General features: G+C 45.0%; 1 pseudogene; it reads left to right on the top strand.

Annotated features, from left to right (window-relative positions):
* Nucleotides 1-2,283: 2,283 nt before the first annotated feature.
* LOC129540273 (testis-specific Y-encoded protein 3-like) lies at nucleotides 2,284-9,751 on the top strand (annotated as a pseudogene).
* Nucleotides 9,752-19,578: the final 9,827 nt, after the last annotated feature.

The raw sequence follows: 19,578 nt of genomic DNA, 5'->3' as shown, positions 1-19,578 counted from the left end.
GGCCATTTCCACTAGCCCGATGACCACATTCTACTCTGTTTCTATAACATAGGGATTTCAACTTAACAATGCCATGTGATATAAAAGCTTTCGTCTTCTTCTAACTGAAGTAATTAACTTAGCATAATGACCCCGAAGACATATATTGCAAAGGGGGCTACCATTTATTTATTCACTGCTGGAGTTATAGTTCCAGCATGTAATATATTTCCAGCAACTATTTTTGGACTATTGTCGCATTACAGCGTTGCTGTAGCTTCTGCTATATGTATGTCAAAGTGAATCAATTTTAGGTGTACATACATCCCATCATTTTTGGATTTCCTTCCCTTTTAGGTCACCAGAGAGCAGAGTCGGATCCCCTTGTTCTTTTACTTTTCTCAAAACATAGTAGTATTTTTTTAATTAAGTTAACTGGGGGTTAATTACTGTACAATATTGTGATGGTTTCTGCCACGCATCAACATTAATAAGCCATAAATATACAGGTGTCCCACCCACCCTGGAGCCGCTCCCACATGCCCTCCTATGCTATTCTTCTGGGTTGTTCCAGAGTACTTGCTTTGCATCCCCTGCTGCATGCAGATGAAAACACGAAAGATGATTTTTCTGCATGAAATATGTACTTATCTCTACTTCACATGTGCGAACATGGGTGCAGATGTTTCACGTGAAATAGGAAATCTGTATTTCATGTTTGAAAATCTACTTGTATCGTTTTCTTCATCATACATGGAACCTTGTCTGTTTCACACATAGATATCTGTGCACACATTTTCTATATGAGTGGGGAATTCTATATATTTCAGATATGAAAAGCTGAGCATATACTTCCCTGCTTGAATTGTGAAATTGTATACATTTCCTATATGAAAATCTCAAGGAACTTTTACTGACATGAAGTATGTAATTAAGATCTGGGGAGCCAATATGGAATTGGAATTATCCCTATTTCATGAATGAAATTCTGGGCACCACTGTTTCTTTGTGAAATACTTAATTCTTTGTATTTCTCATAGATAAAACAATGACTGTCGACCATGAAGTATGGAGTTCTCTGTAATGCCTGTATCAAAAAGTAGGCTTTCATTCTGTTTCAGGAAAGATGGACTTCTCTACATTTCACATCTGAAGATCAGAATGAACATTTTCCTGGGAGAAATAAGGAAATCTATGCATTTCACACGAACCACTGGTTCTTCAGTCTCTGAAACACCTGTTTGCATTAGTGTCCCTGTGCATTGCACATGTGTGTGTACATGTGTGTGCTTGGGTCACCTGATTGTGTGTGTGTGCATCCTAAGGTAGGTGCTCACTGTGAAAGAGCAGACATCCTAGGCGACAGAGCGTGAGCAGCTCTCTTCCTCTGGGAAGTGCATCCGCAGGCGCCCATCCTTAGCCACCCGGGTGCCTGCTCTAAGCCAGGGGCTGGCGGAAAGGGCAAGAGCTGACAGACCATAGGCCAGGGTCTCCACGGTGGTTTGGCCTGGGGCTGCGTTGTGGGGCCCAAACAGCGAGCCGAGGAAAGTGCTCTGCTTCTTCCTCAGACGACGGCTGCATTCCTAACACTGCTCAAGCCTAAGACCCAAGTTTAGGGATGGACTCTGCAGCAGGTGCACCACAGGTGAGGTCTGTGTAAGCCCACCGCATCCCCGCCCCCCACCTCGCCCCCCCCCAACGCCCTGCCATGGCTTGCAGTATGGATCCGAGGCGAGCACCTCTGTCCCTGAGGTACCAGGAACCCTGTCTCACCTCTGTGGATCTCTGAGCATATGGAGTCGCCCGCTGCTCCAGAGGCAATTTCAAGCTTGAGGATGGTCGCGGCGTCAGGTTCAGGGTCCCTTCCTTCGCCTCCAACTGGCCTGGCTCTCCCAGTCTCTGGTCAGGCACATCTGCACTGTTGAGCAGGCAAAAGGCTTGCGTGGACCGGTGCACAGAGCGCTGGCCCGACTTTGGCCCAGGGGTCACCTGGGGCCACAGTGGCCAGAATTCCAAGGGGCGTGGCCCTGGAGCCAACGCCTTTAGACTCCATTTGATTGGTTCTGTCGTGAGGTCTGGAGGTCAGGGTGTAGAGTTCAGCCCCTTCCCCCTGCCATACTACGCGTGCGTGGTGGCTCACGGTTCTGCGCATGCGTGTCTCCCTTTCCCTGCTCATTGGCTGCGCACGAGTATCCTGTTGGTGGTACCGCATTAAGTGCGGCTGCCCGGTGGGCGCGCTGTGCCGGAGTCTGCTGTGCTCTGGTGGCCACCTTCTTCACAGCTCCGGGCTCCGGCCAGAACACCATGGCGAGTGAGACGGGGCCAGAGGAAGGCGGCAGCACCCCCGGATCCTGAATCTTGGTTGTGAGTCCGGGTCTTCAGGAGGGAGGGGCCCTGGGGCCTGTCAGCCCAGTGCGGGCGGCAGAGGCCTTGCAGGCCCCAGGTGGTGCGCCAGGCGAGGAGGCCGCCCTCTTCTGGGTGGAGGCAGCGGAGGAAGGTGCGGTCCTGGAGGAGGGAGAGCTGGCGGGAATCGGGCAGGAGTTGCAGCTGCTGGTGTTAGACGTCATGGAGGAGCAGGAGCAGGTGTCCTCGGAGGAGCAGGGCCAGAAACATCCACGGCCTGGAGGCCCGAGCGACCAGCCTGCACTGGAGGCGCTGGCGGCCCTGCAGGTGGAGCTGGAGCCGGTGAATAAGAGAGCGCAAAGGGCGCACGCTCGCCTGAAACATAAGAACTGTCAGAGGCGAAAGCTGCATCTAGAACACAGAAGCACCATCATCCAGGGAATCTGTGGCTTCTGGGTCGAAGTTGTATCCCTTGGTGTGGTGGTTGTGAATTTTTTTTTTTCTTTTGTTGTTTTCTTTAAACCTGGGATATTGCAGGAGCAGTTTTACAGATCTGGCAGTTCTGGTAGAAAGTTGTTTTTTTTTTTTTTGGATGATGGGTATTGGTTACCGTCCTGCATATCTGTTCCTGATATTAGATGTGATGTTCTTGCTGTCCTGACTAGCACAAATTGATACTTGGGCTTTACTTGCAGAAGTCCCAGTCAGAATCGTCATTAGCATTAGGGACTCCTCAGAGAAAAAGCTTGTCTGGAATCCAGGTCTTCTCCAAAAAGTTGAGTGAATTTGGGAGTGGGTTTGGGATGTGTAAGTGCTCATACTGGTTGTAGCTAGGAATGCTTGTTTTCCAGAAGTAAGCTACCTTGAAGGAGGCTGAGATGGAGCTTAGGGCCTTCCTGTTAGGAACAGAAGCTCCTTCTGGTAGTGCACTCATAGGCACAGCCTTGGGCCTTGTTCCGCATTCATACAGTCTGCATCCACGGAAATGTGGCGAGTTCACTAGTAGCACGTTGAAGTCAGACAATGCCATTCTACTCTTTAGGCTAGCTTTGTTCTTCCAGCACATTTACCTCTAGCATCTAGAGGCTCCTTGACCTAAAGCAGTTTATGAACCACCCCCAGATGTCAGTTATGATGAGCAACCAGGATGAAGAGATGCTTCACTACATGACCAACTTGGAGGTCAGGCAGGGGACCCCGCTAACTGTGGAGGGGAGATGACTGGGGAGGGGAGAGGGCATGGTTTATCCCTGAATACGGGAAAGGACAGCTCTTCTGTAAAGAGGTTTCATACCCACTCCCCCAACCCCCAACACTTTGTCCTGGCAGGTGGAGGAATTCAGGCATCCCACTCATCACTGCAAGATCACATTGTCCTTTCGGAGGAATAGGTATTTCCAGAATGAAGTGATTGTTAAGGAGTATCTCATTAACGTCCCTGGTAAGAGGCAGCTCCCTGGATTTGGGGAGTGGGGGCAGAAGAGTGTAGGTTGAGTGGGAAAGTGAGCTAGGTCTTTCTCCCATACTCCTTTTCCTGCAGGATACCGAGCGTCTCATTCCACTCCGATTCAGTGGTCCCAGGGGTTTGAACGTAAGGCATACAGCCTCAGGCACCACGACAGCAGCGTTAACTTCTTCAATTGGTTCTTTGACCACAACTTCACAGGATCTGGCCGGATTGCTGAGGTGGGGTCCCACGTGGCCACTGGGCCGAAATTGGTGATTTATGTTGGAGTTCTTGGCAGTGCACGGGAAGGCTCAGTGTCTGGCCAGCCCTGTGCCGACCTTGCTCATTTCCCTGGCAGATCATCATAAAGGATCTGTGGCCCAATCCTTTGCAGTACTATGTGAGGAGGAAGGCTCCACCGCGAGAGGTAGCGGGAGGACGAGAGGTGAGGCGCCCAGGGGCTGAGCACTGGCATAAGGGTTGTCCAGGAACTTGGGTCATTTATTTCACTTGTGGAGAAAGTGAGACTCTGTGGAATCCAGCGTGACACCGTGCACGGGGAAATCAGCAAGAGACAGCAAGTGTGGAGAACTGTAGTGAAAGACAGGTTCTAACTAGAGAAGCCTGAGGTAGATGAAGTGGCCTGGTCAGGCCAAAGTCACTCCAATTTATATCTGAGTCAGCTGCACACATCTCTGAACTGTCATTCCTTGGCCAACAAGTCCAGCCTCAGGCTTCTCTTAAATTGGGGTCCACCTACTATTCCTCGTGAAGTCCCCTTTCCACCAGGTCTGTGAGTCTCCTTTGTACAAGGCTGTTCCCCCACTGACCCATCACTTGATTCCGTTTTGGTCATCACGCTTTTTTTTTTTTTTCCGTTGCATCTTTTTCACCTGCCACCCTCACTATGATAATCTGACCACTGTGAAGGATTATGGAGAATAGTTTTTTATTTATTTTAACTGGAGCATAATTACTTTATAATGCGGTGACCGGTTTGGCCGTACATTGGCCAACATGAATTACCCAGAGGTATACACGTGTCCCCCGAATGGTGAACCCACCACTCACCGCCCTCCCCTCCCTGTCTTTCTGGGTTGTCCCACAACATGACTTTAGTTGCCTTGCTTCACGCATCAAACTCACACTGGTCATCTATTGTTCAAAAGGTAATGTACATGTCTCAGGGCTGTTTTCTCACATTAACCCACCGTCCCCTTCTCCCACTGAGTCCCATGTCTGTTCTTTATATGTCTGTGTCTTATTTGCTGCCCTGCGTGTTGCATGTTCAGTATCACCTACATGGTGCTCAACTCCAGATATTTGTGTTAACATACAGTGTTTGTTTTTCTCTTTCTGACCCACTTCACTCCCTGTAATAGGCTCCACGTGCATTGCATCTCACTAGAACTGACTTTGATGCATTCCTTTTTAGAGCTGAGTCACAACACCATTGTGTATCGGTACCCCAACTTCCCTATCCCTTCATCTGCCGATGGGACATATAGGTTGCTTCCATGTCCTAGGTATTGTAATAGTTCTACGGGGAAGAATGGGGTACATGTCTTTTAGTATGTGCTTAGAGGACATGTAAAAATTCACAGACTCTGTCTCCTGGGAACTGACTTGAAAGAGTAAAGTTGCCTTTAGTGTTCTCAGAGAGGGTAGGTTTTCATATCTGTGTCTCTGTCTTTTTTGAAAGGAACCGCCCCTGCTCGACTTTGAGACGTTTATGAGGCAGTGTCCCCATTTCCCTAAAATAGAAAACCTAAGAAGCTGCTTCATGTGAAGATCAATGGCCATCAGAGTTCTCTTGGACGGGAAAGTAGTGAAGAGTGGTCTGGTGGTGAAACGGATCGAGAGGGAGACACAAGTAAACCTGAAATAATGCCGAAGGACAAATAAAAAGCGTCAACTGTATGCATCTGCGTATTGTTTGGGGAGGGCCTCAGGACAAAAACTTCAGCTGCATGTAGAATTCTCAGTTTACCGTGTGGGAAGTACCAGTCCATGGAGAGTTGTAGAGGTGGTTAAGTCGTATGTGGGGGTTGTGTCAGGAGACACAGTTCTTCCTGTGGGGTGGGGCTTGGGGAGGATGGAGAAAGAAGATGAGGGGCCCATTAACTGTGGGTCTGGCAGTTTTACAAGGGAAATGTGGATGTCCACGCACAGGGTCTGGTGAACAAGGGCCAGAGAGTGAAAAGCTGGAACGCAATTTTGTTGGAAGGTGGTGCCCCAGGTATCTTCTCTGTTGCACAGCATCAGACATTTTAAGAGTACAGAACAAGGAAAAAGCCTTAACATTCAACTCACTATGAAGCAAGAAGGCATTGCAAAGAACTTACAGACAAGAAAAGTTTAGGACAGGGTCCCCCAGTGCCTAATATTTCCTGCCAGTGCTTCAGTACCAGGGGTGGCTTTAGCTCTAACTTGTGCTGGAGTGAAGAGTGCAGAGATAGTCACAGGTCGGTGAGTAAAAGTGAACTGTGGATGGTTGACTTGCTGGTCAGTCTCTGGAAACTTGCCATGACTTGTGTCCCAGTCTCTTCAGGGCTTTCACTTAGGCCCTAGGGTCTAGGTGCTTTTAGATTTGACTGCACACTAGGATGTGTTGTGTAAGGTTTTCTTCCACTGAATATCAATGTGTGTGAGACTTGGCGGGTTTCTGATGAATTCATGAGCATTCTGTCTCAGTCACCCTGAGCTGCATTTGCTTCCTGTTCCCTGGATGTGTTCATGTTTTCCTCTGTTTAGAATGAAGACCGGGCGTCTCCATTGTGTCTGCCCATGAATGTGAGTTGATGTTCCTTCCTGCGGGTCTGCCTTTGCCTCCTTCTTCTTTCATGATGCACCCATGCTTGTGCTGTTACGCACAGCTCTGCTGCCATAGCTCTCTGAGTTCTTACACTGCCCTGTTCAACACTCCTGCATTGTGTTGCTCGTATGCCCTCTTTTTTTTTATTTTTTTAATTTGTGTATCTTGTTAGATTGCATGTGAATTTGACCCTTTCTTTCACTCCTGGATCAAATGCTTCCAGCATCTTGAATTGTGAATTTTTTAAAGAGTTCCGTGATATCTGTGCTCAACAAGAAATGCGTTATCGCAGGAATAGTTAACAGTGACCCACATTTGGAAACAAGAATGCCTACACACTTAGAGTTATGCCCAACGGGCAAGAATATCACTCGCTGAAGTGAGAGTATTAGTTAGGATCACAGAGGGCAAAGATGTTGCAGGAATGCTTCTGTCAGGAAAGATTTAGGGTTGACTGGTTAAGTGTTCTAAAAAACACTAGTGCAGGATTGAAATACGTTGACTTTTACCCCCATCCATGTATTCTTGCGTTGACCATTACAGTTATGATGAAACTGACATTACCCATGCAGAATTTCTTCATGACTTTAAGTGAATTATCACCCAGGTGATAAGAATTGGGGCTTGCCTTTCTGTAAAGAGAAAGTTGTTAAAGAATTGTTGTCCTCAGTGACCCAGGGAAAAGGGGTGCATGATCAATTTCCAGTTCAAAACCCGTTGCTATTTCTGTGTTGTTTCTGGAAGTAAAGCACAGGGAATGGAATCACGCCAACCTGATTGGCACTGTGAGCCGGTCCAAGGCGATAGGATTAGGGAACGCAGGCACACGTCACTCAACTGTCCACAGTGAGGACTTCCAACCCTGCCAGCCTCTTTGCATGTCAGTCCCCCTCATGAGCAAATCCCATTCACCTTCCAGGATATATCGTGGAAGTAGACGAGGACACTGACTTGATCAACTAGCGAGTGAAGCAGATAACTGGGACTAAAAAAGAGGGGTGCTTACCAAATTCCATTATACTGCACAAGTAAGCCAAGAGTCGCGCATGTGTGCAAGTTTCTTTTCAGACTTAGGAGTGTGTGTGTATGTGTGCGTGCACACGCATGTGCGCTGGCAAAAATGGGTGTGTGAGCTCTCTGAACTGGCCTGGCTGGGGGATGGAAGAATGGACACTGGAAACTTGAAAGAGCTTGTGTAAGGTACAAAGACCTTGGGGCATCAGAAGCACTGACGTGATGGAAAAAAGCCCAGGGATCTCTCCGACAGAGCAAGATGTAAGTGTAAACGTGGATCCCTGAGCAGAAAGGAGAGACAGGAAAAAAGCACCCGGGGGCAGTCAGGGAGGATGTGAAGGGGCAGAGAACGAGAATGGGCCAGATTCCCAGGCACAGACGAGGGGCTACACACAGCCCCTAGGACACCCGGCTACAGAGGGTTTTCTGTCCTCAAGTGCAGGAGCATTCTTTCCCTGACATGACCAGCCACGTGAACCCAGCTTGCCCTCTTCTGTAAGGCTTGCAAGACGGATGGCACTGTAGCATCAGCAGCTGCTACGTGCATAGTTTGCCAGTTTGAAGCATCACTCCATAAAAGGGTGTCTTAGGATGATCCTCTCACCCCCTCCCAGTCCCACAGGCCTGGGCTGATGGGGTTAGCTGGCGTGTGTTCTCTCACCTGGAGGCTGGATGAGAACAGAACTAGTTTGAAAGGACCTCTGTACAATGAATGTTCAGACTTCAATTCCTCTGGCACTGGTGAGTCATGGCTCTTAGCAGGACACTGTCCTTAGCATCTCTGTATTAAGAGATGCTTCATCTCTAAATCTCTCTACAGAGAGAATTCCATGTTTGTGTCACTTTTTGACATGTGGGCAAAAGTGTTCTACGTGCAGCACGGAACTCGGTATTTCACATATGAATCCATGCATGAAGTTTTCATGAATGACATATGCAATTCTCTACATTTCACCTGTGAAAATCTCACCACAAACGTTCCAAAATGAAAATGGAATTCTCTACATTTTATATGAAAATATACGCACATACTATTTTCCTACGTGAAATTTGGAATTCTGCGTATTTCACATACGAAAAACTGGGTGCTGAGTTTTCCACATGAAATCTGGAGTTTTGTCTATTTCACTTATGAACATCAGGCCACTGATTTTAATACACAAAATGTGGAATTTTGATGATTTCATATATGTAATTCGGGGCACTGATTTTCCTCTGTTGAGGACGGATTTCTCTGTATTTCACATAAGAAAATCTTGGCAGAGACTTACTCCATGAGATACTGAACTTTTTATATTTCATTTAGGAAACTCTGAGCCATGATTTTCCTACATGAAATACGGATTTCTCCGCTTTGGCATTTGAAACTCTAGGCACAGAGCTTTTTCCCATGAAATATGAAATTCTTGTATTGCACACTGAATTGGGAATAAACAAGGTAACATGAAATATGGAATTTTTCATATTTCTCATTTGAAAATCTGTGTGCTGGCTTTCCTTCACGAAGTACAGAATGCCGTATATTTAACAATTGAAAGACTTGGCATCAATGTTCCTACAAGAAATATGGAATTTTCTATTTCCTACATAAAGTGATTTTCATGCTAGAGGTGTGAAAGTCTCTATACTGCACCCAAGAAAATTTGTTAGAAGAAAAGTTGTTAATTCTTGGGTGGGAGCAGGACTCATGGACACCCTGCCCTGGCATGCCCTCCACCTCTTGGCAGAATATCCAGCCATCGCCCCAGAAACTCAGTCCTCTGAGTTTCAAGTCAGTGTTTTTCAAAAATAAATAGTAGAGCCTTTCTGCACTCCCCAGGGAGGGGCTACAGGTGGCTACTGATCCCAGAGCTGATTCCTTCATCTCCCAGAGGCTCTGGGATAAACCCGCCCACCCCTGCTCTGTGTAGCACAGTCTCTCCTTTGTGCCGTCCCTGCAATACCAAGGGAACTTGCCCAGCGGGTCCGATGTGGTAGATCAGGAAGTCCTACAGGTGCATGGGGAGGTCGTGCCTGATCTCTCCTTCTCCAGAGATCCAGACGAGTTTGAAAATGAAGAACAAGTCACTTTCGAAAAGGAGGAATGTTATGGTGAATCGATGCTCCAGCACCCAAGTTCACTGCCACTCAACCAAGGTCACAGCCTGGTCTAAAGGCACACAGATGCCCTCTGTGCCTGCCCAGCGCCTCCCTCCCGGAGACTTCAGTGCTCAGACCACTGGATAGGAAGTGGTCTGAGGCTGCTCTTCCACAGATACTTAAAGGTAAGCGGAAAAGTGGTTGATAGAAATTAAAGTGAAAACGTCATCTAGCAAGATGAGAAGCTTGACAGGAGAGAAGAAGGAGCATGTGGCAAACAGCTTCGGTTCTTGGGGCATACGATTCTCCTTAGTAAAAACATTTGCATTGCAAAACTTATGAACATTCCCTCTTATAATTTGTCTTCCCAGGGACATGGTCATTGTATTGTAATCTGTCAAAATCCACTGAGTTTCACTAGAAATATGAATTTTTGCAACATATGCAAAAGAATTCTAGCCTAATGAGGCTAGAAATAGGCTAGTCATAACAGTGGTTTGAAATACTACTTCAAGATATAAAACTTAAATTTCAGGACAAAGTGTTCTATTATTTTTTTCTAAAGCATCATGAAATATCCAAAATATCTTCCCTTACTGTGTTGATTGAAAAAAAAAAAAAAAAAAACACTCCTCTAAAATTTTGGTTACTTGATAAAATAATGAGTTAAATATGAAGAAAAAAAAAAAAAAACCCAGAGTAAGAGGCCTTGCATACAGCAAGCTATGTAATCATTTCCGTTTGACATTAGTCATAGTGGTGGTCGCTCAAATAAGAGATACCTTGTATTTATCCAAACACCCAATAAAGCAAAATTCTCAGGTGGAAAAAAAATAAAAACATGGGTTCTGGAAAAGAGGAGCCCTGATGAGATAAAGCTGCATTGCCCCATTCTGGTCAGGTTAAGAATATGCTCAAACAGTGACCAGCACAGTGAGTAATCCTTACTAAATGGCTCTCTGTCCTTTTGATTAGATGCTGTCTGCTCCCTTTCACTAGTTGGGGGTATTTTATTTCTCTTTAGCCCCGATCACCACCACAAGGGAGGGGCTGAGGAAAAAGCGACAGCAACATCTCTGAGTAATAAACCCGCTGGCATCTCTCATGGGAAAGAAGAAGGATTCCATAATTTCACTTTCCAGTACTCAGGGCGAGATGGTCCCAGCATATGCAGGTCTTCCTGGCCAGCATCCACTGCATCAGATCCCCTGGGAGGCTCCCTTGTGGTGCAGGGGTGGTGGGGAGGAGAGTCTGTGCACACAGAACAGCAGTGGGCAGGTTAACCTAAGTGCCTCTGGGAGACACAGGTGGTCAGCTCTGGGAACAGAGTCATGCAAGCAGGTTATTAGAAGAGCCACATCTTATTCTGCAGCCAGAAAACATTTTTTTAGTAACCTTCTCAAGATCTCAGAAGTTAGGATGTTAAATACCATGATATCAAGCTAGTGGGCGAACAAGTTAATTACTCACAATCTGTATGTTTATTGTGTTTATTCATTTTCTTGGTCATGCTGCACACCTTAGGGGATCTTAATTTCCCAGCCAAGAGACTGAACCCACACCCTCAGCAGCGGAAGCACGGACTCCTAGCCACCACTGGACTAACAGGGAATTCCTCATCTTCTTAAATCTGAGTTATTTGGTAAAGAACAGAGCAGAGACTGTGATCACCCCATTCCCACCACCTCCAACTCACCACTTGCTGATATTACGACTTATTTGCTTCCAATCTTGTACACACTCACAAATGTCTCTGACAAATGACCCAGGTGAAGGTGTGTGCCTGTGGGTGTGGGTGTGGGTGTGTGGGGTTGTGTGTGTTTATGGGCACATTGGCAAGAGCTTTAAGATATCTGATGAAGAGCTTCTGTCAGCTGGTTGGTGTTTCTGTGATTGTCCATCCAACCTCCTCTGGAGGGAATGCCAGAATTTGCAGCTGAGCCCTTTCAGATTAAGTCACCCCAGTCAGTTTCCTTCTGGGCTGCCTGCCCCAGTGGTGACATTTGCTTTCGGATTTGAGGCATCACTCAAGGCATCTCTGTGGATCCTGCAGGGATTTTGTTGTCCCCAGTTTGATATTCAAGCGGAGCCTGAAGCACAGGAGAGAATGACCCAGTGCTTCCCATTTCCAAATTCTCTCTTCTCTGTCGCAGCCCTGGTGTTAAACTGGGGATACCGAAGGTACAGTTCCAAGTGTTGTTTCATTCCTAGTGCATCGTATCTCTACCCTTAAACTCATCGCAGAAAATCCAGAAACAACAAAATAATAGAAAAAGAAGAAATGTCAGCCAAACCCACCCATTGAGAGGCCCTGGTACCATGCTGAGCTGCTCCCCACCCAGGCTTTTCCTCTCTGAAAAGACCTTCACTTTTGAAGTTTTGGGTCTACACATTTCCTTGTGATGTCGAGTGATTTTGCAAAGCTATACCAGGGGCTTCCCCGGGGCTTCCCCAGTGGCTCAGAGGTTAAAGCGTCTGCCTCCATTGCGGTAGACCCGGGTTCAATCCCTGGGTCGGGAAGATCCCCTGGCAAAGGAAATGGTAACCCACTCCAGTATTCTTGCCTGGAGAATCCCATGGACAGAGAAGCCTAGTAGGCTACAGTCCACGGGGTTGCATAGAGTCGGACACGACTGAGCGACGGAATGGAACGGATACCAGGCTTCTGGTGGAGGGAGAGAAAATGGTGTTCCAGGAAAGCTGGGGTTTTCATTCTCATGCTCCAGCTGCGATCAATGACAAATTCCCCACTATTCCCCCTTCAGGTTCCCAGCTGCCGCTCATGTCATTAACTTCCCATGACACTCTGACGTGTTCCCAGGGCATGCTTCACGCTGATAGAGGGTGATATATGCAAAGTACTCTGTACATATGCAATCGACTCGGCCTGATTAGTAGTAGTAGTAGTAGTAGTATTTATTCTTTTGCTTCAGTACTGTGAACAGACTTTCTCTCGTTGGGGCAAGCAGGGGCTACTTGCCAAGTAGCAAGAGTACCAAAAGCCCACGGTATTTTCTTCCAGAATCTTCTCTTGGGATGAACCAAAGGCAACCACTTTTTGGAATTGCCTTCCAGCTTCAAAGTCCAAAGTGGGAAGCAGAGAGGCTTCCCTTGGCTTGGCCACTCACTGCATGCAGGGAACAGGATGACTGCCCCTCAAAAATCTAGACATGTTCTTTGATACCAGAAGCAAGAGGATGGAGCCTGACTGGGCACGAGCACAGGAAGCCACCGTTGATCAGGAAGTGAATGAAAGCCCTGATCCTGCTACCCCCAGAATGCAGATTCAGCACCATCACGCATTCAGAGACATAGTGAAACACAGCCCTAAGCCCACCCATGGTCTCCTGGTGAAAAGTGCCCTCCTCCCCACAGTAAGAAAGTCTCTTCTCCATCCCGCAGCCATCTTCCTCCTCCCCAGCACCTACAACTTCTCCCCTATGGCTTCCACAGTTCCGCCCCAGGAGCCAGCCTGTGCCATGATTTCGGTGTGCACAGCGGCTGTGGACTGGATGAGCAAGCTGGCCCTCCGCTACCACTGGGTGAATGGGATCACAACACCTACAAGAACAATGTTGGCAGTGAGTGGGCCGGGGAGAGGGCCACCCATGGTGGTTGAAGGGTCTGCCTGCCTGGACTCCAGGCGCACCCTGGACCAAGGGAAAGTCATCAAGAATGGATGCTGTCACTCATATCACAGCGGCTCGGTGCCAGGTTCCAAGAGGCTTACAAATCCTAGCTCACTCAGTGCCGCCCTCATTGACACCCTCTGGGAGAGGATCTCATCATCTCCACTTTGGTTCTGGGGAAGCTGAGGGACAGATGACTTGTCTTGCCCATCCACGATTTATGCCTCCAACCCCACCGAGGTGTTCCACATGTGGTCCAACATCAGGGTCACCTGCAGGCTCTTTAGAAATGCAGAGTCTCTGGTCCCTACCTCAGACCTGTCAGATCCACAGCTCTGGGGTGGGCCTGGCCCTCTGCATCTTAACTGGCCCTCCAGGTGACTCTGATGCTTGTTGAACATTTGAGGACCACAGGCTTCAGCCCTGACTACTCCGACTGTGTTCCCTGGTACAGCCACATGAGCATCACCTGGGAGCTTGTTAGAAATGGGACTCCAGGCCCCTGCCAAGGCAATGGAGTCAGGTCTGTGTCTTTAACAAGATTCCCAGGTGATTTCTGAAAACACTGGTTCACAAGCTTGGCTCGTATTGGAGTCCCCTGAGGATCTGCTCTTTGTGGCTTAGCTGCTGCTTGGCATTGGGACTTACTGAGTTCCCTGGGTGATTCTACTGTGCAGCCAAATCATGAAAGCCACCAGCTTCATTGTCAGGACAGCATTGGTTTATCACACTGAGCAAGAAACCTGGAAGGTGCTGGAGGCTGGGTTGATTCACCAATGGCCAGGCCCTTGATCACTATTTCTGGAATTCTCTAGGCCTTTGCCTCTTTTCAGGTGAGGCTGCTTCTTCCCCACGAGGCACGTGGGGATGTTTCTGATTATCACTATGTCTCTTAACAGCTACTGGCTGGTAAAGGAATAACCATTTCTTTTCATGGTGCCTCAAATCACTCCTAGGAATCGCTGTTCACCTCTTAGCATTCAAGACCACCTCCCTAAACTCCGAAACAACATTATGGGATCCAGACTCGGTTCAGAAGATCTGTGACTAAATGTAGAAGACTGAGCCTCATATAGGACACCCATGTTCTGCTTCTGGGGATTCTAGGCCCACATCCGCGGTCTACAGGGCTACTGTTAAGAACCAGAACTTGTGTTAGGGAACCAGTTTATTTCCAGACATCTCAAGGAACACGTCAGGGATCTCAGACCCTCAGTGGCCAGGTGAGAAGATTCCAGAAGCAATTTACGATTTTCCAGATCCACTTCAGAGAAGCATAAACCCACTTCAGGGGAATCAAACACCTCTCCAGTAACCTCCAAGTTACCTCGTGGTACACTGGACAGTCTACTGGTTCTAGAATCCTATATAACTTCTGGCGATATCATCCCGATTTAGGAACCCTGTGCTTTGTGCTCTGTTTCTCAGTTGTGTTTGACTCTTTTTGATACCATGAACTGTAGCCCATCAGGCTTCTCTGTCCTTGGAATTTCCCAGAGAAGAATATTTGGGTGGGTTTTCACTTCCTGCTTCAAGGGGATCTTCCCAACCCAAGAATCAAACCTGTATCCCATGTCTCCTTTATTGCAAGCAAAGTCTTTACCTGTGAAGCCGTGGGTGGAGCCCTTTAACTCTGAACTGACTTTCGTTGAAACCCACTTCAGTTCAGCCCTACATGCTTAGTTGCTCAGTTGTGTCTGACTCTTCACGACCCCATGGACTGTAGTCCACCAGACTTCTCTGTCCATAGAGATTCTCCAGGCAAGGATACTGCAGTGTGTTGCCATGCCCTCTTCCAGGGGATCTTACCAACACAGGAATCAAACTCGGTCTCCCACATTGCAGGTGGATTCTTTACAATCTGAGCCTCCAGGAAAGCCAAAGAATGCCAGAGTGGGTATCCTATCTCTTCTCCAAGGGATTTTCCCAACCCAGGAATTGAGCCAGGGCTTCCTGCATTGCAAGTGAATTCTTTACCGGCTGAGCTACTAGGGCAACCCTATTTAAGAAACCATGAGCCCACTGCAATGAACCCAGATTCAACCTGAGATTCCTAGACTCACTTTAGGAAAATGTGAATCATCATCATATTATCGTCCTCAAAATAGTAGCTGTATCATCGGTTGAGCATGTTTTGGACTAATAACTGTTGATGAAAAGTCTTCTTAGGAATGAAATTAAAAGGACAATTACTTAAGGTCAAAAAGTAATATATAACCAACAACTGAGCTTAAAGTGAAACTTATACATGGTTGTCATAAATATGACTCATTAGGAATTACCTAGGGCTCATTAAAATGGTTGTCCAAAGGATTCATATTTTAGAGTTCATATGACCTGTTGTGATGGAAGTAGTATACCATCCATTTTGGAAGATGAAAGTTCCCAGGTTTTTGACGGCATGACAATCAGAAGTTCCAAGTAAAGTTTGCATTATAGTTAGGACCATCTCAGTATACTATATTCACACAACAAGACAAGGGACATGTGGTTTTGTGGCAGAGTGAGCTCCGGGAGTTGGTGATGGACTGGGAGGCCTGGCGTGCTGTGATTCATGGGGTCACAAAGAGTCGGACACGACTGAGCGACTGAACTGAACTCAACTGAGTATAACTGAAAACAGTAAGATGCCTGAAAAACCTTTTGGTTATGTTACAATGGAAGTATACATTACTCATTCTGAAAATCACCGAGGTTCATGGAGGTTCCTTTTGATATCCAGAGAGGAATTTAAAGCTAGCCCATACTAAGTTTCAAGACAAATGATGCCCTTTATTCAGTATAGGAATTTCAAGAAACTGCAGTTTTCCAAAGGAAAGTGAATAGAAAAATCAAATGAAGGAGTCAGGTACATTTGGACAATTCCTCTGTCCTTGGAGGGACAGAGGAATTCTTACAGGGGAAATGGTTCATGTGTAGAGGAAGACAAAGAGGTAACATACCAAGAGGGAATGAAAGAAAGGAAGAGGGATAAATTTAGAGACTGGGACTGACATATAAACACTACTCTCTCTCTCTCTCTCTCTATATATATATATATATATATATATCTATATATATATATATATATATACACACACACACACATACATACATACATATATATATATATATATAAAACTCATAAGGACTTACTAGTATCTGTTACAAGGAACTCTGTTCAGTACTCTGTCATGGCTTATATGGGAAAATGATCTAATGAAGAGCAGATAGGTGTATATGTGTAAGTGATTCACATTGCTGTACACCTGAAGTTAACATAACATTGTTATCAAATACACTTCGATAAAAATAAGTTTTTAAACAGCTAATATAACGTAAGGCTTGCAGTAGAGAGCTACTGTTGTAATGGTGAAAGTTTTAAGGACAGCAGAAGTGATGGTGGAGTGGATAGAGATGAAAATTCAGCAAAGAAAGACCAAATAAATGGCAAGGACAGAAAGACAAGGAATTTCTCAGACTGGGGGTCTTGTTCTGATATCTTAGGTAGAAGCTGACCATCTCTCCTGATGTCGTCTGCTCAGGCCCAAGTTCCTGGGAAATAGGAACAGCCTATAAAGAACTATCGATCTCATAGTCCTGTCTGCCCTTGGGCACTGAAGAGAGTACCTCAGTTTAACTCCCCAAGTAGGGTGAAGGAGTTGTATTCAAGAGTAGTATGTATACCCTTTCAATTGAGAGATGCAAATCCTGGGTTAGAACCCTTAGCTTTTCTCAGCATTTCTAGGAGGATAAAGATTTGTATTTGCTGTTGATGAATGAAAATTTGAACACACTTGATGTTTAATGATATTTAGAAATTATTATTAATATACTCGTATGTCTGTTTTCTAGTAATGTGATGGCCTACTCTTTCTTGTCCATTGTCCACTGGAAGAGGACAAAGGATGTCAAAACTCATTTGTGTCATAGCACTCAAAAGTGGAAAAACAAACTGAGACACTGGTAAGAAGTTTATTTAAAAAGAGAATTAAATAGAAGAACATTTCCATCTCAGAATCTGCAAATATTTTAAAATAAAAAAGAATTCTTAAAGTAAGTTTTTTTTTTTAAGACTATGGAATGAGCATAATCATTCCATAATGATTATGGAATGATTTTCCTAGCCTAGGAGAAACTAGGCAGAAGCTTATGGGGGCACAAGCAAATGGGTGAGCAGGAAGTAAAATATCATCTTTCTAAGAGAAAATTTCTCTTTCTGCCAACTTATTCTCAGTATAAGCTGTTAGGAAGTATGTTCTACCTTAGTTTGTTACTGCTTGCTACAAGTTGAGAACAGGTCAAAATTTAGGGCATTCCCATCCCTTTTAGAATTTTCCAGAGTTTGTTGTGGTCCATACTGTTGAAGGCTTTGGCATAGTCAATAAAGCAGAACTAGATGTTTTTCTGGAACTCTCTTGTTTTTTCTATGATTTTGGTAATTTGACCTCCTGTTCTACTGCCTTTTCTAAATCCAGCTTGGACATCTGGAAATGCATGGTTCATGTACTGTTGAAGCCTGGCTTGAAGAATTTTGAGCATTACTTTACTAGTGTACCTTTCTTTGGATTGGAATGAAAACGGGACCTCTTTCAATCCTGTGGCCAATGCTGAGTTTTCAAAATTTGCTGCAATATGTGTGATTCACAGGAAAACAGCAATAACAAAATGAAACAGCTAGCATCACAAATATCCATTCATCCAAGAGTGGTAGAAGGAAGGAAGGGGACGAGGGAGTGGGGAATGACACAGGGAGAAAGGGGATTAAGATCAGTGCCTGCCCAGGGCTGGCAAATGCTAGAAAAGAGTTGAGAAAAATCAGTGGTCCTTCCAGACCCTCAAGTGTTTAAGGTCCATGCTGATGTCAGGAAGATTCTGCCTTACATGCACCTAACACAGAAATCTGGATTCCTCACATTTCTCAGAGAGAATGGAACATGGCTAGAGCCCTCAAAGGGGAGAACCAGTCAACACTATATTACTTATTTATAACAGCTTACTAAGAAATTCTAAGTATTTTTGTAAATGGGGAAGTATTATAAAGATTAGTAGACATCAGTATTAAAATAAGACATAAACACTGAAAATGGAGCTACAGTATTGCTTTTCTAAAAGTAGTAAAATCTAGTATACTTCCAAATATAAATATACAAGTATATTACAATTTATATATGTATGAATATATACATATGTAAATATTTATGTATCTATGAGCGTGTATGTATGTATATTATATATGGGTATATAAACTATGTGGATAAATTCTAGGGAAAGCCTTGGAAAATAAGTTTGAGTTCTGTCTTGCATTAAATGTATTTTCTTCTATTACATATGATTTTGCATGTTAATTCCTAGAAAGAAGAATTTTATATTAGGGAAAATAATTTACAATTTATAAACTTTATAATTTTATAAATTTTATAATTTATAAAATAATTTATCAATTTTAAAAGGTTACAATTTTTCCAGTTTTTTCGGGTATAGACATGCATTAGCTGAAAGCGTATTTATTACACAGAAGCTGAGGTGACAGAAATTGCAGAAATTTTCCTTAGTGGATCTCTTCATTTTGTTAATTTTTGAATTTTCAGTGAAAAGCATTACCTGTATTTGCTTACTGAGAAAATTCCAAATGTGTTTACTTCAAAGACACTAAGATTTTGACTCCTAAATGTTTTGAGTATTTTCCTTATGTTTTCTTAATTTTATTATTACTTTTGTTTTGTATGAAGAAAAAAGAAAATCACAGGCAACTAAAGAATATGCCAGGCAAGCGTGATCATATTGGCGACATTTGAGATGGCAATAAATTACGAAAAACATGTGATGGTGAAAGTTCTCTTCTGTATTTTATAGTAATTAAGTTAAGGCGAGTGGTAAATCTATTCATTAAAAAAGAAACGTAGAACACTTGGCTCTTCTTCTTTTATTATTATTTTTTAGACTTTCCCTCAAAGGTCTCCATTTACCCCTCCCCCGCCTCTGTATTCTCTTCCTGTCCTACTTTCCCTGAGGCTCAGCTCGCTATACATCCGGGTTTCTTACTCTTGTCTCCTGGCGCCATACATCCGGTTCCTTATGCTCTTGACGGAAGAGGCACGGCCGCCTTCAAGGGTAGTTTAGCTAGCAGTCAGCTGAGGAAGGTTGGTGTTGCGTGTTGGCAAGAACGAGGCGAAAAAAGGTACGGAGTTGCACATTTTAAGATTGGAAAACAGATTTAGACCCTACGAGAACATGTTTATAGTTATAGCGTCCGTGTTTACTGGAGAAAAATGGTAACTCAGACTGATTTT

The sequence above is a fragment of the Moschus berezovskii genome, chromosome Y, assembly GCF_049115385.1.
Source record: "Moschus berezovskii isolate FMDL1 chromosome Y, NW_MosBer_1.0, whole genome shotgun sequence".
In the NCBI taxonomy this organism is placed as follows: Eukaryota; Metazoa; Chordata; class Mammalia; order Artiodactyla; family Moschidae; genus Moschus; species Moschus berezovskii.
The sequence above is the reverse complement of the archived record's forward strand: the minus strand, read 5'-3'. Positions and strand labels throughout refer to the sequence as shown.